This window comes from Gopherus evgoodei, chromosome 2 (genome assembly GCF_007399415.2).
Source record: "Gopherus evgoodei ecotype Sinaloan lineage chromosome 2, rGopEvg1_v1.p, whole genome shotgun sequence".
Taxonomy (NCBI): Eukaryota; Metazoa; Chordata; order Testudines; family Testudinidae; genus Gopherus; species Gopherus evgoodei.
Genome location: NC_044323.1, coordinates 224789463 through 224807361, shown reverse-complemented (window position 1 = coordinate 224807361; position 17899 = coordinate 224789463). Strand labels below are relative to the sequence as shown.

The 17899-nt window shown below is 57.3% G+C and overlaps 1 protein-coding gene across 4 annotated transcripts in view; it reads left to right on the top strand.

Moving 5' to 3' along the window:
* The first annotated feature begins 2543 nt into the window (after positions 1-2543).
* PCMTD1 (protein-L-isoaspartate (D-aspartate) O-methyltransferase domain containing 1) overlaps positions 2544-17899 on the top strand; it is a 91722-nt gene continuing 76366 nt past the window's right edge. Inside the window, exon 1 of one of the 4 annotated variants that reach the window (XM_030553081.1) lies at positions 2544-2716. The gene's annotated coding sequence lies outside the window, so the exon portion shown is untranslated. Of the gene's footprint in view, positions 2717-6368; positions 6550-17899 lie in introns of those variants that run through there. The other 3 variants (XM_030553074.1, XM_030553073.1, XM_030553076.1) reach the window with 3 other exon arrangements.

Sequence of the window (17899 nt, the reverse complement as noted above, 5' to 3'; positions counted from 1 at the left end):
ACAGAGGATCTCCTCGTGGGTGACGTCCTGTATCAGGACCTGTTATGACTTGGCTCACACCCCTACGGGCCATGTGACTGCATACTCCACCAGGGCACAAGCATCATCGATTGCTTTCCTCACCCGCATGCCCATCCAGGAGATTTGTAGGGTGGCGACCTGGTCCTCCGTCCACACCTTCACTTCCCATTATGCCCTGGTCCAGCAGTCCAGAGATGATGCGGCCTTCGGCTCTGCAGTGCTCCATGCCGCGACTTCTCACTCCGACCCCACCGCCTAGGTAAGCTTGGGATTCACCTAACTGGAATGGATATGAGCAATCACTCGAAGAAGAAAAGACGGTTACTCACCTTTGTAACTGTTGTTTTTCGAGATGTGTTGCTCATATCCATTCCACACCCATCGTCCTTCCCCACTGTCGGAGTAGCCAGCAAGAAGGAACTGAGGAGCAGGTGGGCCGGCAGGGGTATATATTGAAAGCCATGGCGGCGCCACTCTAGGGGGCGACCTGCCGGCCCACTGGAGTTGCTAGGGTAAAAAGTCTTCCGATGAACGTGCACGCGCGGCGCGCACACCTAACTGGAATGGATATGAGCAACACATCTTGAAGAACAACAGTTATAAAGGTGAGTAACCGTCTTTTCCTTCAGCCTCCTTGCACCAAACCAACATCCCCACTCCTTCAGCTCCAACACTTCATGCAACAGTTGCTCCAGCCACATCTTCAAGCTATCCCAATCCCCTCTCCTTCCATTCATCAGTAGCTGCTGAGAACTAAGCTCCCATTCTCTACCACAATTTACTGAGGCCCAAGCACCAATCCTGCTCCCCCCCCGGCCCCTGGCTTCTCCAGTTTGCTACGATTCCCCCTTCTCGCCGGTCTCCATCAAGATGCTTCTGCTCTAGGGTTGCCAGGTGTCCAGTTTTTGACCGGAACACCCCATCGAAAAGGGACCCTGGTGGCTTCAGTCAGCTCTGCTGGGTGGGCCATTACAAGTCCTGTTGGTGGCATAGCAGGGCTATGGCAGATTCCCTGCCTTCCCTGGCTCTGTGCAGCTCCCGGAAGCGGCCAGCCCGTAGGAAAAGGGGCAATAATGGAAGCACCATATGCTGCCCCTACCCCCACAGCTCCCATTGGCCACAAACCACGACAAATGGGAGATGCGGGGCCAGCACTTACTTGACCATGCCTCTGCTTAGGGGCCTGCTATGCCGGCCACTTCCAGGAGCAGCACGGAGCCAGGGCAGGCAGAGAGCATACATTAGCCCTGCTGTGCTGCTGACCGGAAGCCACCTGAGGGAAGTGCTGCCTGGCTGGAGTCTGCACCCTGAACCCCCTCCTGCATGCTAACTCCCTCCCAGACCCTGAACCCCCACCTGCACACCAGCCCCCTCCCACACCTAATCTCCCTCCTTGAGTCCCCTCCTGGAGCCCACACCCTCTCTCTCAGCCCCCTCCTGCACTCCAAACCCCTGGGCCCCAGAGGGAGGCTAAAACCCTTCTTTCCTCCCCAAAAGAGAACTCTGCCTGGGGAGCCCAGGGGTAGGGGGGCTTTGCTGAACAGGACAGGATTTAAGGGCCAGCCTAGGAGTACAGCAGGGCCTAACACAGGCCTCCCCTGGGTCCTATAGTCCTAGTTGTTCCTGTCCTAGCAGCAGGGCCGGCGCTTCCATTTAGGCGACTAGGGCACCAGGATTTGGGAGGGTGGCATTTTGCTGCCCTCGGCGGCAATTCGGTGGCGGGGAGTCCTTCCGCCCTGTGGGTCGTCGGCAATTCTGCGGAGGGTCCTTCACTTGCTCCGGGACCCGCTGCCAAAGTGCCCCGAAGACCGGGAGCGCGGAAGGACCCCCTGCCGCAGAATTGCCGGGAGCACAGAAGGACCCCCGCCTAAGGCGCCAAAAACCCTGGTGCCACTCCTGCCTAGCCGTGACTTTGCAGGGACCGCATAGGCTAAGGCAGTACCTGACTTCTGCCTCTGGTCTCCCACTCACCTCGCCCCCTGCTCTTCCTGCCTGCCCTGCCACTTACTCCAGCTGCTTCCCCTTGTCCCCTGGCAGGCCTAGCACCTCTAGGGTGACCAGAAGTCCCAATTTTATAGGGACAGTCCTGATATTTGGGGCTTTTTCTTATATAGGCTCCTGTTATCCCTCACCCCGTCCCGATTTTTTTCACACTTGCTGTCTGGTGACCTCTCCCCCCACTGAAGTGGTCAGCACGGTGGCACTGGCAGGGCCCTGCTGCAGCTTTGCAGCGATGCGCGGTGGCCCTCGACTGGTAAGAGTTCGTCACCATCCACCAGCTGCACTAGCGACCGTGTCGCCAGCCTGAGCCTTTGATAGACACGGGACCGCGGTGCAGAGGTGCCCGCTGCTCAGCCTAATAGCAAGGTTCTGCACGCCCCTAGGCAACGGGTGACGACATACACTCGTCAGTCTCTGATTGCTCCCCTGGAATGCCGGGCGGAGTCTATCCCCAGATCACGTGATGCTCCCCTCAGCCGGTTGAACACGAAGGCTGCCTCCCTCCGCTTGAGAATGGCCCACGTGACCCCAATGTTTACATCGTCTCAGCTGGTGGACCCCTCCCCCTCTGCAGCCTCTCACATCGACCCAAACAGCGGAGAGCGAGCGCGTGCGGGGGGAGCGCAGGGCTAGTGCTGCGGGACTGCCCCCCCCCCACCGCCCCTGGCCGGAGACCTGGAGGCGCAGCGGAGGGGTGAGTGCCCGCGAGCTGGGGGCAGCTGCCGGGGCGGGAGGCGCTCGGGTGCCCCGGGGAGGGTCGCGGCGTAGATCGGACCCGAGGGGCTCGGTGGCTGGGGAGGGGGCGGCCGGATGGGCCCTACACCAACCACGGGGCAGGTAGAGCGGTACCCCCGGTCCCAGCTCGGAGTCTGACCCCCCCCCCCACGCGCTCCGCTCCGCTCCCTCGTGCGGGTCGGGGGTGATTGTTTCGTACTCTGGACTCGCCGCCCCCTGCCCTGCACGTCGATTCTGGGCTGGCCGAGGGGGGCTGTGGCGAGGGATGGCCCCCGAGCGAAGGGGGGGCAATGGAGAGAGACGAGCCCCGAGCGGAGGGGGGGGGGGCGGAGGACAGTGGCGAGGGACGGGCCCCGAGCGGAGGGGGGGGTGGAGGACAGTGGCGAGGGACGGGCCCCGAGCGGAGGGGGGGGCGGAGGACAGTGGCGAGGGACGGGCCCCGAGCGAAGGGGGGGCGGGGGACAGTGGAGAGAGACGGGCCCCGAGCGGAGGGGGGGGCGGAGGACAGTGGCGAGGGACGGGCCCCGAGCGAAGGGGGGGCAATGGAAAGAGACGGCCCGCGAGCGAAGGGGGGGCAATGGAGAGAGACGGTCCGCGAGCGAAGGGGGGGCAATGGAGAGAGACGGCCCGCGAGCGAAGGGGGGCGCTGCGCAGGTCTGTCCGGCCCAGCAGTTTGGAGGCGTATTGGGGACTCGAACAGCCCCGCTGCTCCCTCCTCGCGGGTGGAGTTTGGTAGGTTTGGGGGTTGAAGGGTTTGGTCTCTTTGGCTGCTGCTTTCCCATCCCCCCAGGCCCGCCAGTCAAAGTGGGGGAGCTTTGTGGGGAGGGGTGGCTCTCCTGCACGTTTGGGTTGCAGGGGGACAAATTTGATTTGCCCTGTCGGGAGCTATGGAGGGGCGCTGGTGGGGAGAGGAACTGAAAATAGGATAGGACCCTATATCCTGTGCTTACGCTACGGTGGGTAACTGTAGTGTCTGTGCATGGCTGACAGCAGCAGCCAGGGGCCTTTAAAGATGTATGTCTGTCTCTTCCCCCCAATCCCCCGGCCTTTGCCATAAACCACATTGTGTCTCTGTTTACGGTGTCCTGTCTGCTTTGGCTCAGAACAATGTAGGGGGAGGGGCAAGAACGCGCTTCAGAACAGCCACCTTGCTTCTTAGCTGTGTTGTCTTTTCAGGTGGGAGGGTGACTAGCTGTGATTCAGATTCTACCTGCAGCTCCCACTCTGGCCTATAGGTTTAGTTGTTTTGTTTTGGGTTTTTTTGCCTTGCTGGAGCTGTCAGCGGCTCATGGTGAAGTTGGAGATGAGGAAGTTGGTGCTGGTGGGAGGAATCATCCTGGCATTTATCTGATACGCAAGCAGCATCTTAGGCCTGGTCTCTGTAGTCTCCTCTTCCTATCTGTGTAGGAGAGGATGTGGCCCGTAGTTCTGATATATTTCAGCCCCAAGGGAGAAAGCAAAGGAGAAAACGTGTATTTAGAGTTTGTGAGAGGAGAGATGGAGTCACCTCTCTCTGTGTCTGCTGAGTATGTGTGTCTCTTTTCAGTGCCTGCTAGCACCTCAGAGTTACTGTTCTCACTAGTTAGGCAATGTCTCCACTGTAAAGTGAGAGTGTGATAGTAGCATGGGTAGGCATATTTATGCTAACTTGAATCTAGGTAGTATGGGTAACAATAGTGGTGAAGACATGGCAGCATGAGCTAGCAATTCTTGTTGATTCTAGACCCCTGCCTAACAGGTTAATTGACTGCTGTTGCTTTAGGGTTGCTAACTTTCTAATCCCACAAAACCGAACACCCTATAATATGGAAATATACCTATCTCATAGAACTGGAAGGGATCCCAAAAGGTCATCAAGTCCAGCCCCCTGTCTTCACTATCAGGAACAAGTACTGCTTTTGCCTCAGATCCCTAAGTGGCTCCCTCAAGGATGGAGCTCACAACCCTGGGTTTAGCAGGCCAGTGCTTAGCCCTGCCCCTTCCCTGAGGCCCTGCCCCGCCCCTGCTCACTACATTCCCCCTCCCTCAGTGGCTTGCTCTCCTCCACCCTCAGGGGCGGCTCCAGGCCCCAGCACGCCAAGCGCATGCTTGTGGCAGCAAGCCGGGGGGGGGCGCTCTGCCGGCTCCGCGAAGGCGGCAGGCAGGCTGCCTTCGGCGGCATGCCTGCGGAAGGTCTGCTGGTCCCGCGGCTTCGGAGGACCTCCCGCAGGCAAACCGCCGGAGGGAACCTGCCTGCCATGCTTTGGGCGGCAAAATCCCTAGAGCCATCACTGCCCACCCTCACTTGCTTTCACTGGGCTGGGGCAGGGGGTTGGGGTGCAGGAGGGGGTGAGGGATCTAACTGGGGGTGTGAGCTCTGGGGTGCGGCCAGAAATGAGGGGTTTACAGTATGGGAGGGGGCTCTGGGCTGGGGCTGGGTGTTGTGATATGTGAGGGGGTGAGAGCTCCGGATGGGGGTGCAGGTTCTGGGGTGAGGCTGGCAATGTGGTGCATGAGAGGGCCTGAGGCTGGTGGGGGTGGAGCAGAGGGCTTCAGGGTTTTTGGGGGGGCTCTGGACTGAGGCAGGGGGTTGGGGTGCAGGAAGGGGTGAGGGCTCCATCTCGGAATACAGGCTCTGGGGTGGGACCGGGGATGAGGGGTTTGGGATGCAGGAGAAGGCGCAGGCGGCTCAGGTGCTTGGGATGCAGGCGTACCTCTGGTGGCTCTCGGCCAGTGGTGCACCAGGGGGGTGAGGGGGGGCTAAGGCAGGCTTCTTGCCTGTCCTGACTCTGAGCTGCACCCTGGAAGTGGCCAGCAGGTCCTAGTCCTAGGCCAAGGCACGGCAGGTGGCTCCGTGCACTGGTCTCGCCCATAGGCACCACCCCTGCAGCTCCCATTGGCTGCAGTTCCCGGCCAGTAGGAGTGCGGAGCTGGTGCTCAGGGCAGAGGCAGCGCATGGAGCCCCCTGCTCTTTCTCTCCCCCCCCCCCCCCCCCCGCTTAGGAGCCGGACTAGCTGGCTGCTTCTGGGGCACAGTGCAGAGCTAGGACAGGTAGGGACTAGCCTTTTAATGGTCCAGTTGCCAGTGCTGGCTGGAGCCACCAGAATCCCTTTTGGACTGGGTGTGCTGGTAAAAAACGGGACACCTGGTCACCCCATGTTGCTTTAGTTGCAAATATATAACTACTCACCTTTATAAACAGGCACAACTCCCACTAATGACAATAAATAGACTTTGGGGCCCAATCAGTGCCACAGATACACATAATGAACTACACAGTCCGCATTTTTGTATTTTTATATACTGTACACACAAAAATAAGTCAAGTGCTCAAAGGTTATGCATACTTGCATTTGATTTGTAAATGTAAGAATCAAGGTTTCCTGTGCTTTTTAGCTTCTCTCTGTTTGAATCAGATTACTTCCTCCATGCTGTCGGGGTGCTAGTGGGTTGGTAATGCCATTAAACATGGCAGAGACAGGCTTGCTGCCTTCATGTGCAGTGCCCAGCCTCCCCCTGGCTCTGAGCAGCCAGTGCAGCTTCATCCTGTAGTCCTGAGCTGAAGTCTGATTCATCACTGTGGGTACCAGGTATGTGCAGTCTGGTCAGTACTAGGGGTACGTCCACACTATCTGCTGGATCGGCGGGTAACAATCGATCTATCAGGGATCGATTTATCGCGTCTTGTCTAGACGTGAGAGATTGATCCCTGAATGCGCTCCCCGTCCACTCAGGAACTCCCCAAGGGCGAGAGGCGGAAGCGGAGTTGACGGGGGAGCCGCGGCCGTCAATCCCACACTGTGAGGATGGAAGGTAAGTCAAAATAAGATATGTCAACTTCAGATACACTATTCTCATAGCTGAAGTTGTGTATCTCAGACCTTGGCTACACTTGGAGGTCTGCAGCGCTGGGAGTTACAGCTATCTTCGTACAGCTGTGTAGGGAAAGCACTGGAGTGTGGTCACACTGACAACTATAGCGCTGCAGTGTGGCCACATTTGCAGCGCTGTTGGGAGTGATGCATTATGGGCAGCTATCCCACAGAGCACCTCGTCCCATTTTGGTGCTGTGGGTTGTGGGAAGGGAACGGAAGGGTGTGGGTCATTCTGCTTCCTGTCCCAACGCCCCGTGATGCATTGCTTTGCATCTCAGCAGTCCCTGTGTTTCTGTCCACGTTTGGCGCCATTGTGACTCTCCCAGCGGTTTCTGTGCAGCGCGATTTCTCTGGGAAATGGAGCCCAAACTGCTGAGGACTTTGCTGTTCCCGAGCCCAAAAGCGTGTTTTGCCAGCACATCACGTTTAGCAGTTGAGCTGTTCCTTAAGCTCCAAAGTGATGAGGAATCCGACGATGATAGCGAGTCGCCTGACGCGTATGACACGACATTGCTTGTGGCTTTCACGGAAATGCTCAGCACCATGAAACGCCGTTTTTGGGCTCGGGAAACAAGCACTGAATGGTGGGATCACAATGTCATGGAAGTCTGGGATGACGAGCAGTGGCTGCAGAACTTTCGGATGAGAAAAGCCACTTTCATGGGACTGTGTGCTGAGCTCGCCCCCACCCTGCGGCGCAAGGACACGAGATTGAGAGCTGCCCTGCCAGTGGAGAAGCGGGTGGCTATTGCAATCTGGAAGCTGGCAACTCCAGACAGCTACCGATCGGTCGGGAACCAGTTTGGAGTGGGAAAGTCGACCATTGGAGTAGTTTTGATGCAAGTTTGCAGGGCCATTAATCACATCCTGCTAAGAAGAACCGTGACTCTGGGGAACGTGCAGGCATTGTGGATGGCTTTGCACAAATGAGTTTCCCTAACTGTGGAGGGGCAATAGATGGGACGCATATTCCTATTCTAGCACCACCCTACCTAGCATCCGAGTACATTAATTGGAAGGGGTATTTCTCTATGATTCTCCAGGCACGTGTGGATCACTGTGGGCATTTCATTGACATTAACACAGGCTGGTCTGGAAAGGTGCATGATGCACACATCTTTCAGAACATTGGCCTGTTCAGGAAACTGCAGGCAGGGACTTTTTTCCCAGACCGGAAGATTACAGTAGGGGACGTTGAAATGCCCATTGTGATCCTTGGAGACCCTGCTTACCCGTTAATGCCTTGGCTCATGAAACTGTATACAGGAAAGCTTGACAGGAGCAAGGACCAGTTCAATTACAGGCTGAGACAGTGCCAAATGACTGTGGAGTGTGCTTTTGGCCGGTTAAAAGGGCACTAGCGATCTCTGTATGGGAAGCTACCCTTGGGGGAAAGCAGCATCCCTGCGGTTATATCCATGTGCTGTATCCTCCATAATATTTGTGAAGGGAAGGGTGAAACATTCAGTCAGTCATGGACCTGTGTTTCAACGCCTGGAGGCTGAATTTGCACAGCCAGAGAGCAGGGCTACTAGAGAGGCCCAGCACAGGGCTTCAAGGATCAGGGATGCCTTGAGGGAGGAATTTGAGGCTGAAAACCAACAATAATGTTTGGTGCCTTGCACGGGAGTGAAGTGCAGTGGTTACAGTGTTAGTATGAATCTGTTTTTCCTAAGCTGATTTGCAGTGCCTGTTTCTTTCCTGGGCTAAGGTATCTTTGACTTTCTGCAATAATAAAGACTGTTTTCAAAGCCAAGAATTCATTTATTGAAAAGAAAATAACTTTCTTGACAGACACACAACATTTTGGGAACCTAAAAGGGCAGGGGAGGTGGGGTGGGGAACTGTACAGTCACAGGTTTGAATATGTCCTGCCTGGAGTGCTGTGCAATGACTGCTGCATTTCAGGATGCCTATACTGCATGATGAAGGGGGTTGAATGCAGAGGGTAAGAGTCATAGTTCTCAGGGCTGGTTGGTGGAAGTAAGAACCTGGATGCTGGGGAAGGGGGTTTTGAGCTGACATTGGGGCACAAGGGAAAGAGCTTTGGGATGGGGGTAGGAGGGGGCGGTGCAGTAGTGCTCTGCCTGCATGGCTACGAGCGCCTGGATAGAGTCCGCTTGGCGCGCCAGGATGCTTATCAGCTGCTTTGTGCTTTTCTTCCTGGCCGCTGCATTTCTCTGGCGGATCCTGCTTTCCCTTTCCCTCCAGTCCTGCAGTTTTTTATTCTCTCTGGCAGAGTGATCCATAACTGTTTGCGGCAGGTCGTCTTTGCTTTTTCGCGGCCTCTTCCGCAGGTTTTGAAGTCTTTGAGCTGCTGTTAACACGGGCAGCTGAGAACTCAAGGTCGCTTGTGGAAGGAAAAAAAAGGCAACAGTTAACAGAGGCAGCATTTTTTATATCTCAGACAGTTATTCCCACACAGTGAAGGAGTTTACAGTCTTCACTTTAGCATAGAGCGCACATAACCCACAGGAGCCCTGAAATGGTGAGTGAGGGGGAGTGATTGCTTCAGGGCTGTGCAGGGGTTTCTGTGCATTGGGGAAAGCAAACAGCTGCGGGGGCACCTACACTGAACACTCTCCCAACATTTCCCAGAGGAGTTAATCCTTGAAGATATCTCGCTGCTGCGGGTCACCTGGGAAGTGCGGGAGGGTCTTCTACAGCAATGCGGATTCTGCCCTGGCCCCTGTGCAGCTTGCCTGTGTGCAGCAATGGTCCCCCCACTCCTCGCGGCACAGTGGCGCGGACGCGTTAGCCTGACTGGGACAAGGACCACAGTGGCTTTCCCTATAAACTTGCGGAAGCGCATTGCCCACGCTCTGGCTGAAACTTTTGAAGAGATTACTGAGGCCGATTACCGCGATATGATAAGACCACATCAATGGGCTATTCCACATCTAGGCATGCATGCATGCATGCAGCCCTAACCCTCCCTCCTCTCCCGAAATATTTCCATCCTGAAAATAAAAGCCGCTTACCGGGAACCCGCTCCTCTGCTTGTCCTTCACCAAGTACTGGCTGCTGAGAGTGGCTGCCTTCCTCCTGGCTTGAGAAGAGCTCCTGGCTGCATATCTCCTGGGACTCCAGGGTGTCTTCCCCCCCAGTACCCTCACTCTCGGTTTCCTCCTCCCCTCCCCCTCCGCCTCTACCTCCCCTCCCCGCTCTGAAGTGTCCATCGTGGTCCTCGGATTGGCGGTGGGGTCACCCCCAAGTATCGCATCCAGCTCTTTGTAAAAACAGCAGGTCATAGGGGCAGCACCAGAGCGGCGGTTTCCCTCACGGGCTTTGCGATAGACAATCCGCAGCTCCTTCACTTTAATCCTGCACTGCACTGCTTCCCGGTCATGGCCCCTTTCCAGCATGGCCCTTGATATCTGCCCATAGGTATCATAATTCCTACGGCTGGAGCGCAGCTGTGACTGCACAGCTTCCTCCCCCCAAACACTGATGAGGTCCAGCAGCTCGCCGTTGCTCCACGCTGGGGCTCATTTGGCGCCTGGAGGCAATCAGTGAATCTTCCCAGGTGATCATGCACTCCACACCTGGCTGAGCAAACAGGAAGGGGATTTTTAAAATTCCCGGGGCATTTAAAGGGAGGGTCACCTGAGGCCAGGGCAGTAGAGTTTGAACTGATGAGCAGAGTGGCTGAGCAGACATTCTGGGATACCTGCGAATACCTCTGGAGGCCATAACAGTGCTTTTGGTGGCCACACTGGCGGAGCAGCTCTGCGTCACCAGCGCTGCAGTCGTTATTCCCCAGGCAGAGGAGGAGTACAGGCAGCATTGTATCCAGGGAGATACAGCTCTGTATGTGCCTTGCAAGTGTGGACGGTGAGTAAGTTGCAGCGCTGTAAAGCCACCACCAGCGCTGCAACTCTCCAGTGTAGCCAGGGCCTTACATCCACACACTCTCCCCCCCCAAGTATAGACCAGGCCTAGAAGCTGAGAGGTTTGAACATGCTCACTGAGGATGAACTCTTTGGCGCTATTATCAGCTAATGTCTAAGGCCTTGGCTACACTCACACTTTACAGCGCTGCAACTGGGGTGTGAAAAAACACCCCCCTGAGCGCTGCAAGATACAGCGCTGTAAAGCGTCAGTGTAATCAGGGCAGCAGCGCTGGGAGCGCGGCTCCCAGTGCTGCACGCTACACCCGTAAGGGATGTGGTTTACATGCAGCGCTGAGAGAGCTCTCTCCCAGCGCTGCCACTCTGACTACACTTACACTTCAAAGCGCTGCCGGGGCAACGCTTTGAAATTCCAAATGTAGCCATACCCTAAGTCTCTACTGAGTCACAAGGATCTTTTTTCCCACCTTGCAGAAAAGACGGTTACTCACCTTTGTAACTGTTGTTCTTCGAGATGTGTTGCTCATATCCATTCCAGTTAGGTGTACGCGCCGCGCGTGCACATTCGTCGGAAAACTTTTACCCTAGCAACTCAGTGGGCCGGCAGGTCGCCCCCTAGAGTGGCGCCACCATGGCGCTTGATATATACTCCTGCCGGCCCACCCGCTCCTCAGTTCCTTCTTGCCGGCTACTCCGACAGTGGGGAAGGAGGGCGGGTGTGGAATGGATATGAGCAACACATCTCGAAGAACAACAGTTACAAAGGTGAGTAACCGTCTTTTCTTCTTCGAGTGATTGCTCATATGCATTCCAGTTAGGTGAATCCCAAGCCTTACAAAGGCGGTGGGGTCGGAGTGAAATGTGGCAGAATAAAACTGCTGAGCCAGAGGCTACAGCCTCTCTTGACTGCTGAACCAGGGCATACTGCGAAGCAAAGGTATGGACCGAGGACCAATGGAGCTTCGCGACAGATCTCGTGGGTAGAAACACGAGCCAGCAAGGCGGCAGATGAAGCCTGAGCCCTGGTAGAATGCACGGTGATGTGGCTTGGGGAAATATGAGCCAAATCATAACAAGTGGGGATGTCCGCCATCACCCCAGATGAGATCCTCTGAGAGGAAAACAAGCAAGCCCTCCCTTTGGCCCGCTACCGGGGCAGAGCTGGGGCACCTTAGGAAATGATTCTGTCAGCACAATATAATGCGAGCACTCCACAGATGTCCAAGGAGTGCAACGGTTGTGCCCATTGCGTTGAGCTGTGGGTAACATGAAAGGCCAAAACACCTTAGGGAGGAAAGCCGGGTGCGGTCATAACTGCACCTTGTCTTTGTGAAACCTAGTGTACGGCGGAACCCCCGTAAGAGCTCTGATCTCAGAGACCCGTCTGGCCAAGACTAGGTTGAGGTCCCAGGTCGGGGCTGGGCGGCGCACCCGAGGGTGCAAGCGCTCCAAGCCCTTGAGGGACCTCGAACCCATAGAGCGTGAGAACACTGAACGTCCATCTTAGCCTGCTGGAAGGTAGAGATGGCTGCTGAGAGTATCCTCAGCGATGATACCGCCAGGTCCTGCCGCTGAAGGCCAGAGGCAGGCCAAATAGAGGGGATCGAGACCTCAGCAGGAGCAAGATCGAGCGTACTGCAGCTGTAAAGGAAACGCTTCCACCTGGCCCGGTACGTTGACCAGGTGGAAGGCTGCCTGTCACCCCGACTCAGGTACGCAGGAGCCACCGTGAGCCGAAGAGGCTGCAGGTCCGAGCGACGAAGCCTGTCGTTGCCCTGAGTGATGAGGTCTGGGCTGACAGGCCGAGCACCGTGGTATGCCAGTGCTGCCTGGACCACTCTGGAGTGATCATGATGATGCGTGCTCTGCCCCTGCGGAGTTTGAGCAGGACCTAATGAACCAGTGGGAACAGTGGGAAGGCATAATGCAGTTGGCCTTTCCACGGCCTCAGGAATGCGTCCAAGATCGATTCCGCGGAGAGACCTTGGAAGGAGCAGAACACCTGGCATTTCCTGCTCTCGCGGTGAGCGAACAGGTCTGTGTGAGGCAACATCTCCACTTCCGGAAAGCGGGACGCCTCACACGGGGCAGAGTGATCACTCGTAAGACAGGAAAGACCTGCTGAGTCAAAGAGTTAAGACGTTCCGAACGCCTGGGAGAAAGGACGTCGCCAGCTCCATCGAGTGGGCCATGCAAAAGACCCGGAAATGGATGGCCTCCTGACAAAAAAGGGGGGAGGACTATGTCCCCCCTGAATACTTATGAAGCACCAGGCCGTTGTGTTGGCTGTAAACACCGAGATACAACGGCCTCGCAGCTGCCGCTGGAACCCCTGGCATGCCAGGCGGACTACTCTCATATTTGGGGCATTGATGAGGAATGCCAGCTCCGTAGAAGACCAAAGGCCTTAAGCTCGGAGTGATCATGAGCACTCGAGCAGAGAGATGATGCGTCCGCCGTCAGGGGCAGTGAGGGCTGGGGCGGATGGAACCGCATCCCTGTCCACACCAAGGAGGGAGTTAGCCACCACTCTAGGGAGCCTAAGGCGTTCGAGGGAACGGTGACTACCATGATCATTGGCTCCCTGTCCAAGCGGTACGCCGAGGTGGGCCGGACTTGGAGAGGACGGAGGCGGAGCTTGGCGTGTTTGGTTACAAACTTGCGGGCAGCCATAGACCCAGGAGACTGAGACAAGAACGAGCTGAGGTCGTTGGGAAAGCCTTCAGACCTCAGATGATTGTTGCCATCGCCTAAAACCGCAGTTGTGATAAGCAGGCTCCGGCTAGGTAGGAGACCAGGATAGCCCCTAGGAAGCCCAACCTCTGCGTGGGAACCAGAGTGGATTGCTCCATAGTAAACAGCAGGCCTTGACCTGTGAATAAGACCGTGACGATGCCCACGCGCTGAGTGGTTTGTGTCTCAGAGTCTCCTCGGATAAGCGAATCGCCCAGATACGGAAAAAACGCATATCCGACATCAGCGACGGTAAGCGGCGACTATGGCCGTAACCGGGAGTATTGACCGTTGGCTATAAAGCGGAGGCATCTCCCGTGCGGAGGGAAGATGGCATTGCGAAAGTACGCGTCCTTCATATCCAGGGCGGCATAGTAGCCCCCAGGAGGCAAGGGTGGAATAATGGTTCCCAGGGATACCATGCAGAACTTCAACCTTATCCTAAACTGGTTGAGTCCGTGCAGGACCAGGAAGGTCTGAGACCTGTGTTCGAGTGGAGGACTAGGGCATAACGGGACTAAAACCCCTTGCCCCTTTCGTCCGCTGAAGGGGGACAGGGCTGGAGCAAATTAAAGGTGGTACCTATGCTCCATCGTGCGCAGGACCCAGCGATCTGAAAGTAACTGGGGCCATGCCAGGAAAAAGCGGGATCGGGATCCCGTCCTGCGAGTGGTACACCGCCCTCAGGCGAACCTTGGAAGGTCCGTCTTTGGTCCCAGTGGTAATTGCGAGGGACCTTGACTTTGGCTCTTTAGGGGTCCTGACGTTCGTCTGCGACCACCTTGGCCTTGCCGTTTTCCAGAGTTCTGCCTCTGGCTAGGCACAGAGTATGGCGGCTGGGGCCAGAAAGGCCTGCGTTTGGTCGCTGGCGTATACATGCTGAGACGCATTAGGACCCTATTATCCACCAGACTTCGCAGTCTGGGGTTGTCTCTGCCGCGAAGATGCCTTTACCAACAAAGGGTAAATCCTGAATGGCATACTGCAGCTCCGGCCGGAGGTTTAAAACCTGAAGCCATGAAATGCACCTCATGGCGACACCCAAGGCCAGAGTGCTGGCCGCAGAGTCTGCTGCGTCCAACAAGGCCTGGAGGGACGCTCTGGGAACCTTCTTTCCCCCGTCCTCCAAGACGGCAGCGGACTCCTGGTGGGAGTTTTGAGGGAGAAACTCCTTCACCCAGGTGCTATAATTATCGCAGCTAAGCCAGGCTTGTTGCTTTGCTACCCAGAGCTGCAGGGCCCCTGCAGAGTACACCTGGCGGCCAAGCAGGTTCATTCGCCAAGCCTCTTTCTGCTTCGGGGCTGGCGCCCGCTGGCCATCATATCAGGATCGTGGTCCTGAGCATAAAATCTGCGCATATGGGATGACATGGATGCGTGTCCGGACGGCCATGGAGGTACTAAAAGAAGGCACAGGCAGAGTCTCTGACTCATTCGGGCCTTGCCCAACTCGGCACCGGGGACCGGCACCGGAAGGCGTATCGGTACCTGGAACGAGATCCAGACCCGCAACCAGAACGGTGTCGGGAGGTCGACCGAGATCTCGAGGCTCGGGGAAAGGCTACAGTAGCCAAGGTACCTGCCACGGTGCCAGGAGTTGGAACGGTGCCGATAGCGGGTCGGCGAACGGGATACCGACCGGTGCAGCGAGTGCGACCAGTACCGAGGAAAACAGCACCGGGACTGCCAGTGGTGTCCGTCGTGCCGACAGGAATTGGAGTGTCTGCGGGACCGTGATCATGAACGGTGCCGCTCTGCTGTGCTGACAGAGGACAGTCACCTGAAGAGACTGTATTACCCGCACCGGCGGTGCCGGGGTCAGGCAGCATTGACTCTGACATGGCACTGAGAGCCCTCGCCGTTGGTAACGTCTCCGACGTGAAGGGAACAGCAGGCTCAACCACAGTGCATACTGGGGAGCTGTCAGGCACCGGATTCGACGGCCCTCGTGGGACCGGGATCAACAGTACCGAGGTCATCAGAGCTTCGGTAGGTGTCGGTGCCGGGTGATCCGAGTTAGATAAGCTGTCTGGCTGCGGTGCCGTCAGCACGGAAGCAGCGGGAGCAATACGCTCAACCACGGTGCGTGCCGGGGAGCCGTCGGGCACCAGATTCGATAGCCCTTGTGGGACTGGAATCGACGGTGCCGACGTTGTCGGTGCCTCAGAGGCGTCGGTGCCTGGCAATCCGACTTAGACTAGCCCTCTGGCTGCGGTGCCGTTGGCACGGAAGCAGCCGGAGCAGTAGCTCAACCACGGCGCGTGCCGGGGAGCCGTCAGGCACCGGATTCTATGGCCCTTGTGGGACCGGGATCGACGGTGCCGACGTCGTCGGTGCCGTAGCAGGTATCGGTGCCGGGCGATCCGACTTAGACGAGCTCTCTGGCTGCGGTGCCGCTGGCACGGAAGCAGCAGGAGCAGTAGCTCAACCACGGCGCGTGCCGGGGAGCCGTCAGGCACCGGATTCTACGGCCCTTGTGGGACCGGGATCGACGGTGTCGACGTCATCGGTGCCGTAGCAGGTGTCGGCGCCGGGCGATCCGACTTAGACGAGCTCTCTGGCTGCGGTGCCGCTGGCACGGAAGCAGCAGGAGCAGTAGCTCAACCACGGCGCGTGCCGGGGAGCCGTCAGGCACCGGATTCTATGGCCCTTGTGGGACCGGGATCGACGGTGCCGACGTCGTCGGTGCCGTAGCAGGTATCGGTGCTGGGCGATCCGACTTAGACGAGCTCTCTGGCTGCGGTGCTGTTGGCACGGAAGCAGCAGGAGCAGTAGCTCAACCACGGCGCGTGCCGGGGAGCCGTCAGGCACCAGATTCTACGGCCCTTGTGGGACCGGGATCGACGGTGCCGACGTCATCGGTGCCGCAGCAGGTGTCGGTGCCGGGCGATCCGACTTAGACGAGCCCTCTGGCTGCGGTGCCGCTGGCACGGAAGCAGCAGGAGCAGTAGCTCAACCACGGCGCGTGCCGGGGAGCCGTCAGGCACCGGATTCTACGGCCCTTGTGGGACCGGGATCGACGGTGTTGACGTCATCGGTGCCTTAGCAGGTGTCGGCGCCGGGCGATCCGACTTAGACGAGCTCTCTGGCTGCGGTGCCGCTGGCACGGAAGCAGCAGGAGCAGTAGCTCAACCACGGCGCGTGCCGGGGAGCCGTCAGGCACCGGATTCTACGGCCCTCGTGGGACCGGGATCGACGGTGCCGACGTCGTCGGTGCCGGGCGAACCATCTTAGACGAGCTCTCTAGCTGCGGTGCAGGTGGCACAGAAGCAGCAGGAGCAGTAAGCTCTACCACAGCGCGAGCCGGGGAGCTGCCAGGCACCGGATTCAGTGGCCCTGGGGGACTGGAATCGACGGTGCCGATGTCATCGGTGCCTCTGCAGGTGTCGGTGCCGGGTAATGCAACTTAGGCGAGCTCTCTGGCTGCGATGCAGGTGGCACGGAAGCAGCGGGAGCAGGGGGCTCAACCACGGCGCGTGCCGGGGAGCCGCCAGGCACCAGCAGGAATCATAGGCTTTCTCGACCTCGGAAGAAGGGAGCGGTGCCGAGTCGACATCGGTGCCGGCGACGGCCGGTGCCGAAAGGCCTCGGTAGTAGCGGCGGGGTCCGGTGCCGAGGAGGCGCTTCTGCCAGCCGCTTGAACATCGCTCGGCGCCCAAGGTGGAGGGGTAAGTGAAAGTCCCGCACCTTTTTGTTCTCGGCTTAAAAGCCTTGCAAATGGGGCACTTATCTGTCAAGTGTGATTCCCTGAGGCACTTCAAACAGGAGTCATGTAGATCTCCCTTCGGCCGCGGCTTCTGGCAGGCCGGGCCCATTTTAAAACCCGGTGAGCCATGCATGGCTCCGGCACTGGGCTCGTGGAAGGGCTACTTCCTGAACCCCGCTAACTAAACTAACCATGTTAGCAAAGAAAACACGTATAACTATACAAATATACATATAAAAGGGTTATAACTGCATAACTATATACGAGAAAACGAGTAGCTAGGGAAGTGGAGGTCAGCTAAGCCGCGCTCCACTGTTCCAACGACCGACACGGGCGGTAAGAAGGAACTGAGGAGCAGGTGGGCCGGCAGGAGTATATAACAAGCGCCATGGTGGCGCCACTCTAGGGGGCGACCTGCCGGCCCACTGAGTTGCTAGGGTAAAAGTTTTCCGACGAATGTGCACGCGCGGCGCGTACACCTAACTGGAATGGATATGAGCAATCACTCGAAGAAGAACTGATTGTGGCTTTCTGGAGCCAGTCAGTACCTATTATTAACTTGTTTGTATACAATAGGGCTTTGAAATCCCCACTAAGAGCAGGGTATCATTGTGGTAGGTGCTGTACATACACATACAATAGAACCTCAAAGATATGAACACCAGAGTTATGGACTTACCAATCAACTGGATACCCTGTGGAACCCAAAGTAATCAATCAGGCAGCAGCAGAGACAAAACCAAACAAAACAGCTTCCCTCCCCGCAGGGACTTTTGCCTTGGGACTTCAGCCCGCAGGGCTCAGGGCTTCAGCTGGGGAAGGAGTGGGGTTGGGACTGCAGCCGCAGTGGGAGGGAGGGGTTGGGGGAGGGAGGTAGGGTTCCAGGCATAGGGTGGGGGGCAGGGCTTCTGACCCTTCGGAGCACTGGGGCTCAGGACTTTAAACATGGGGGGAGTGCTGGGGCTTGTGGAACATTTCAAAGTTACAAACAACCTCCG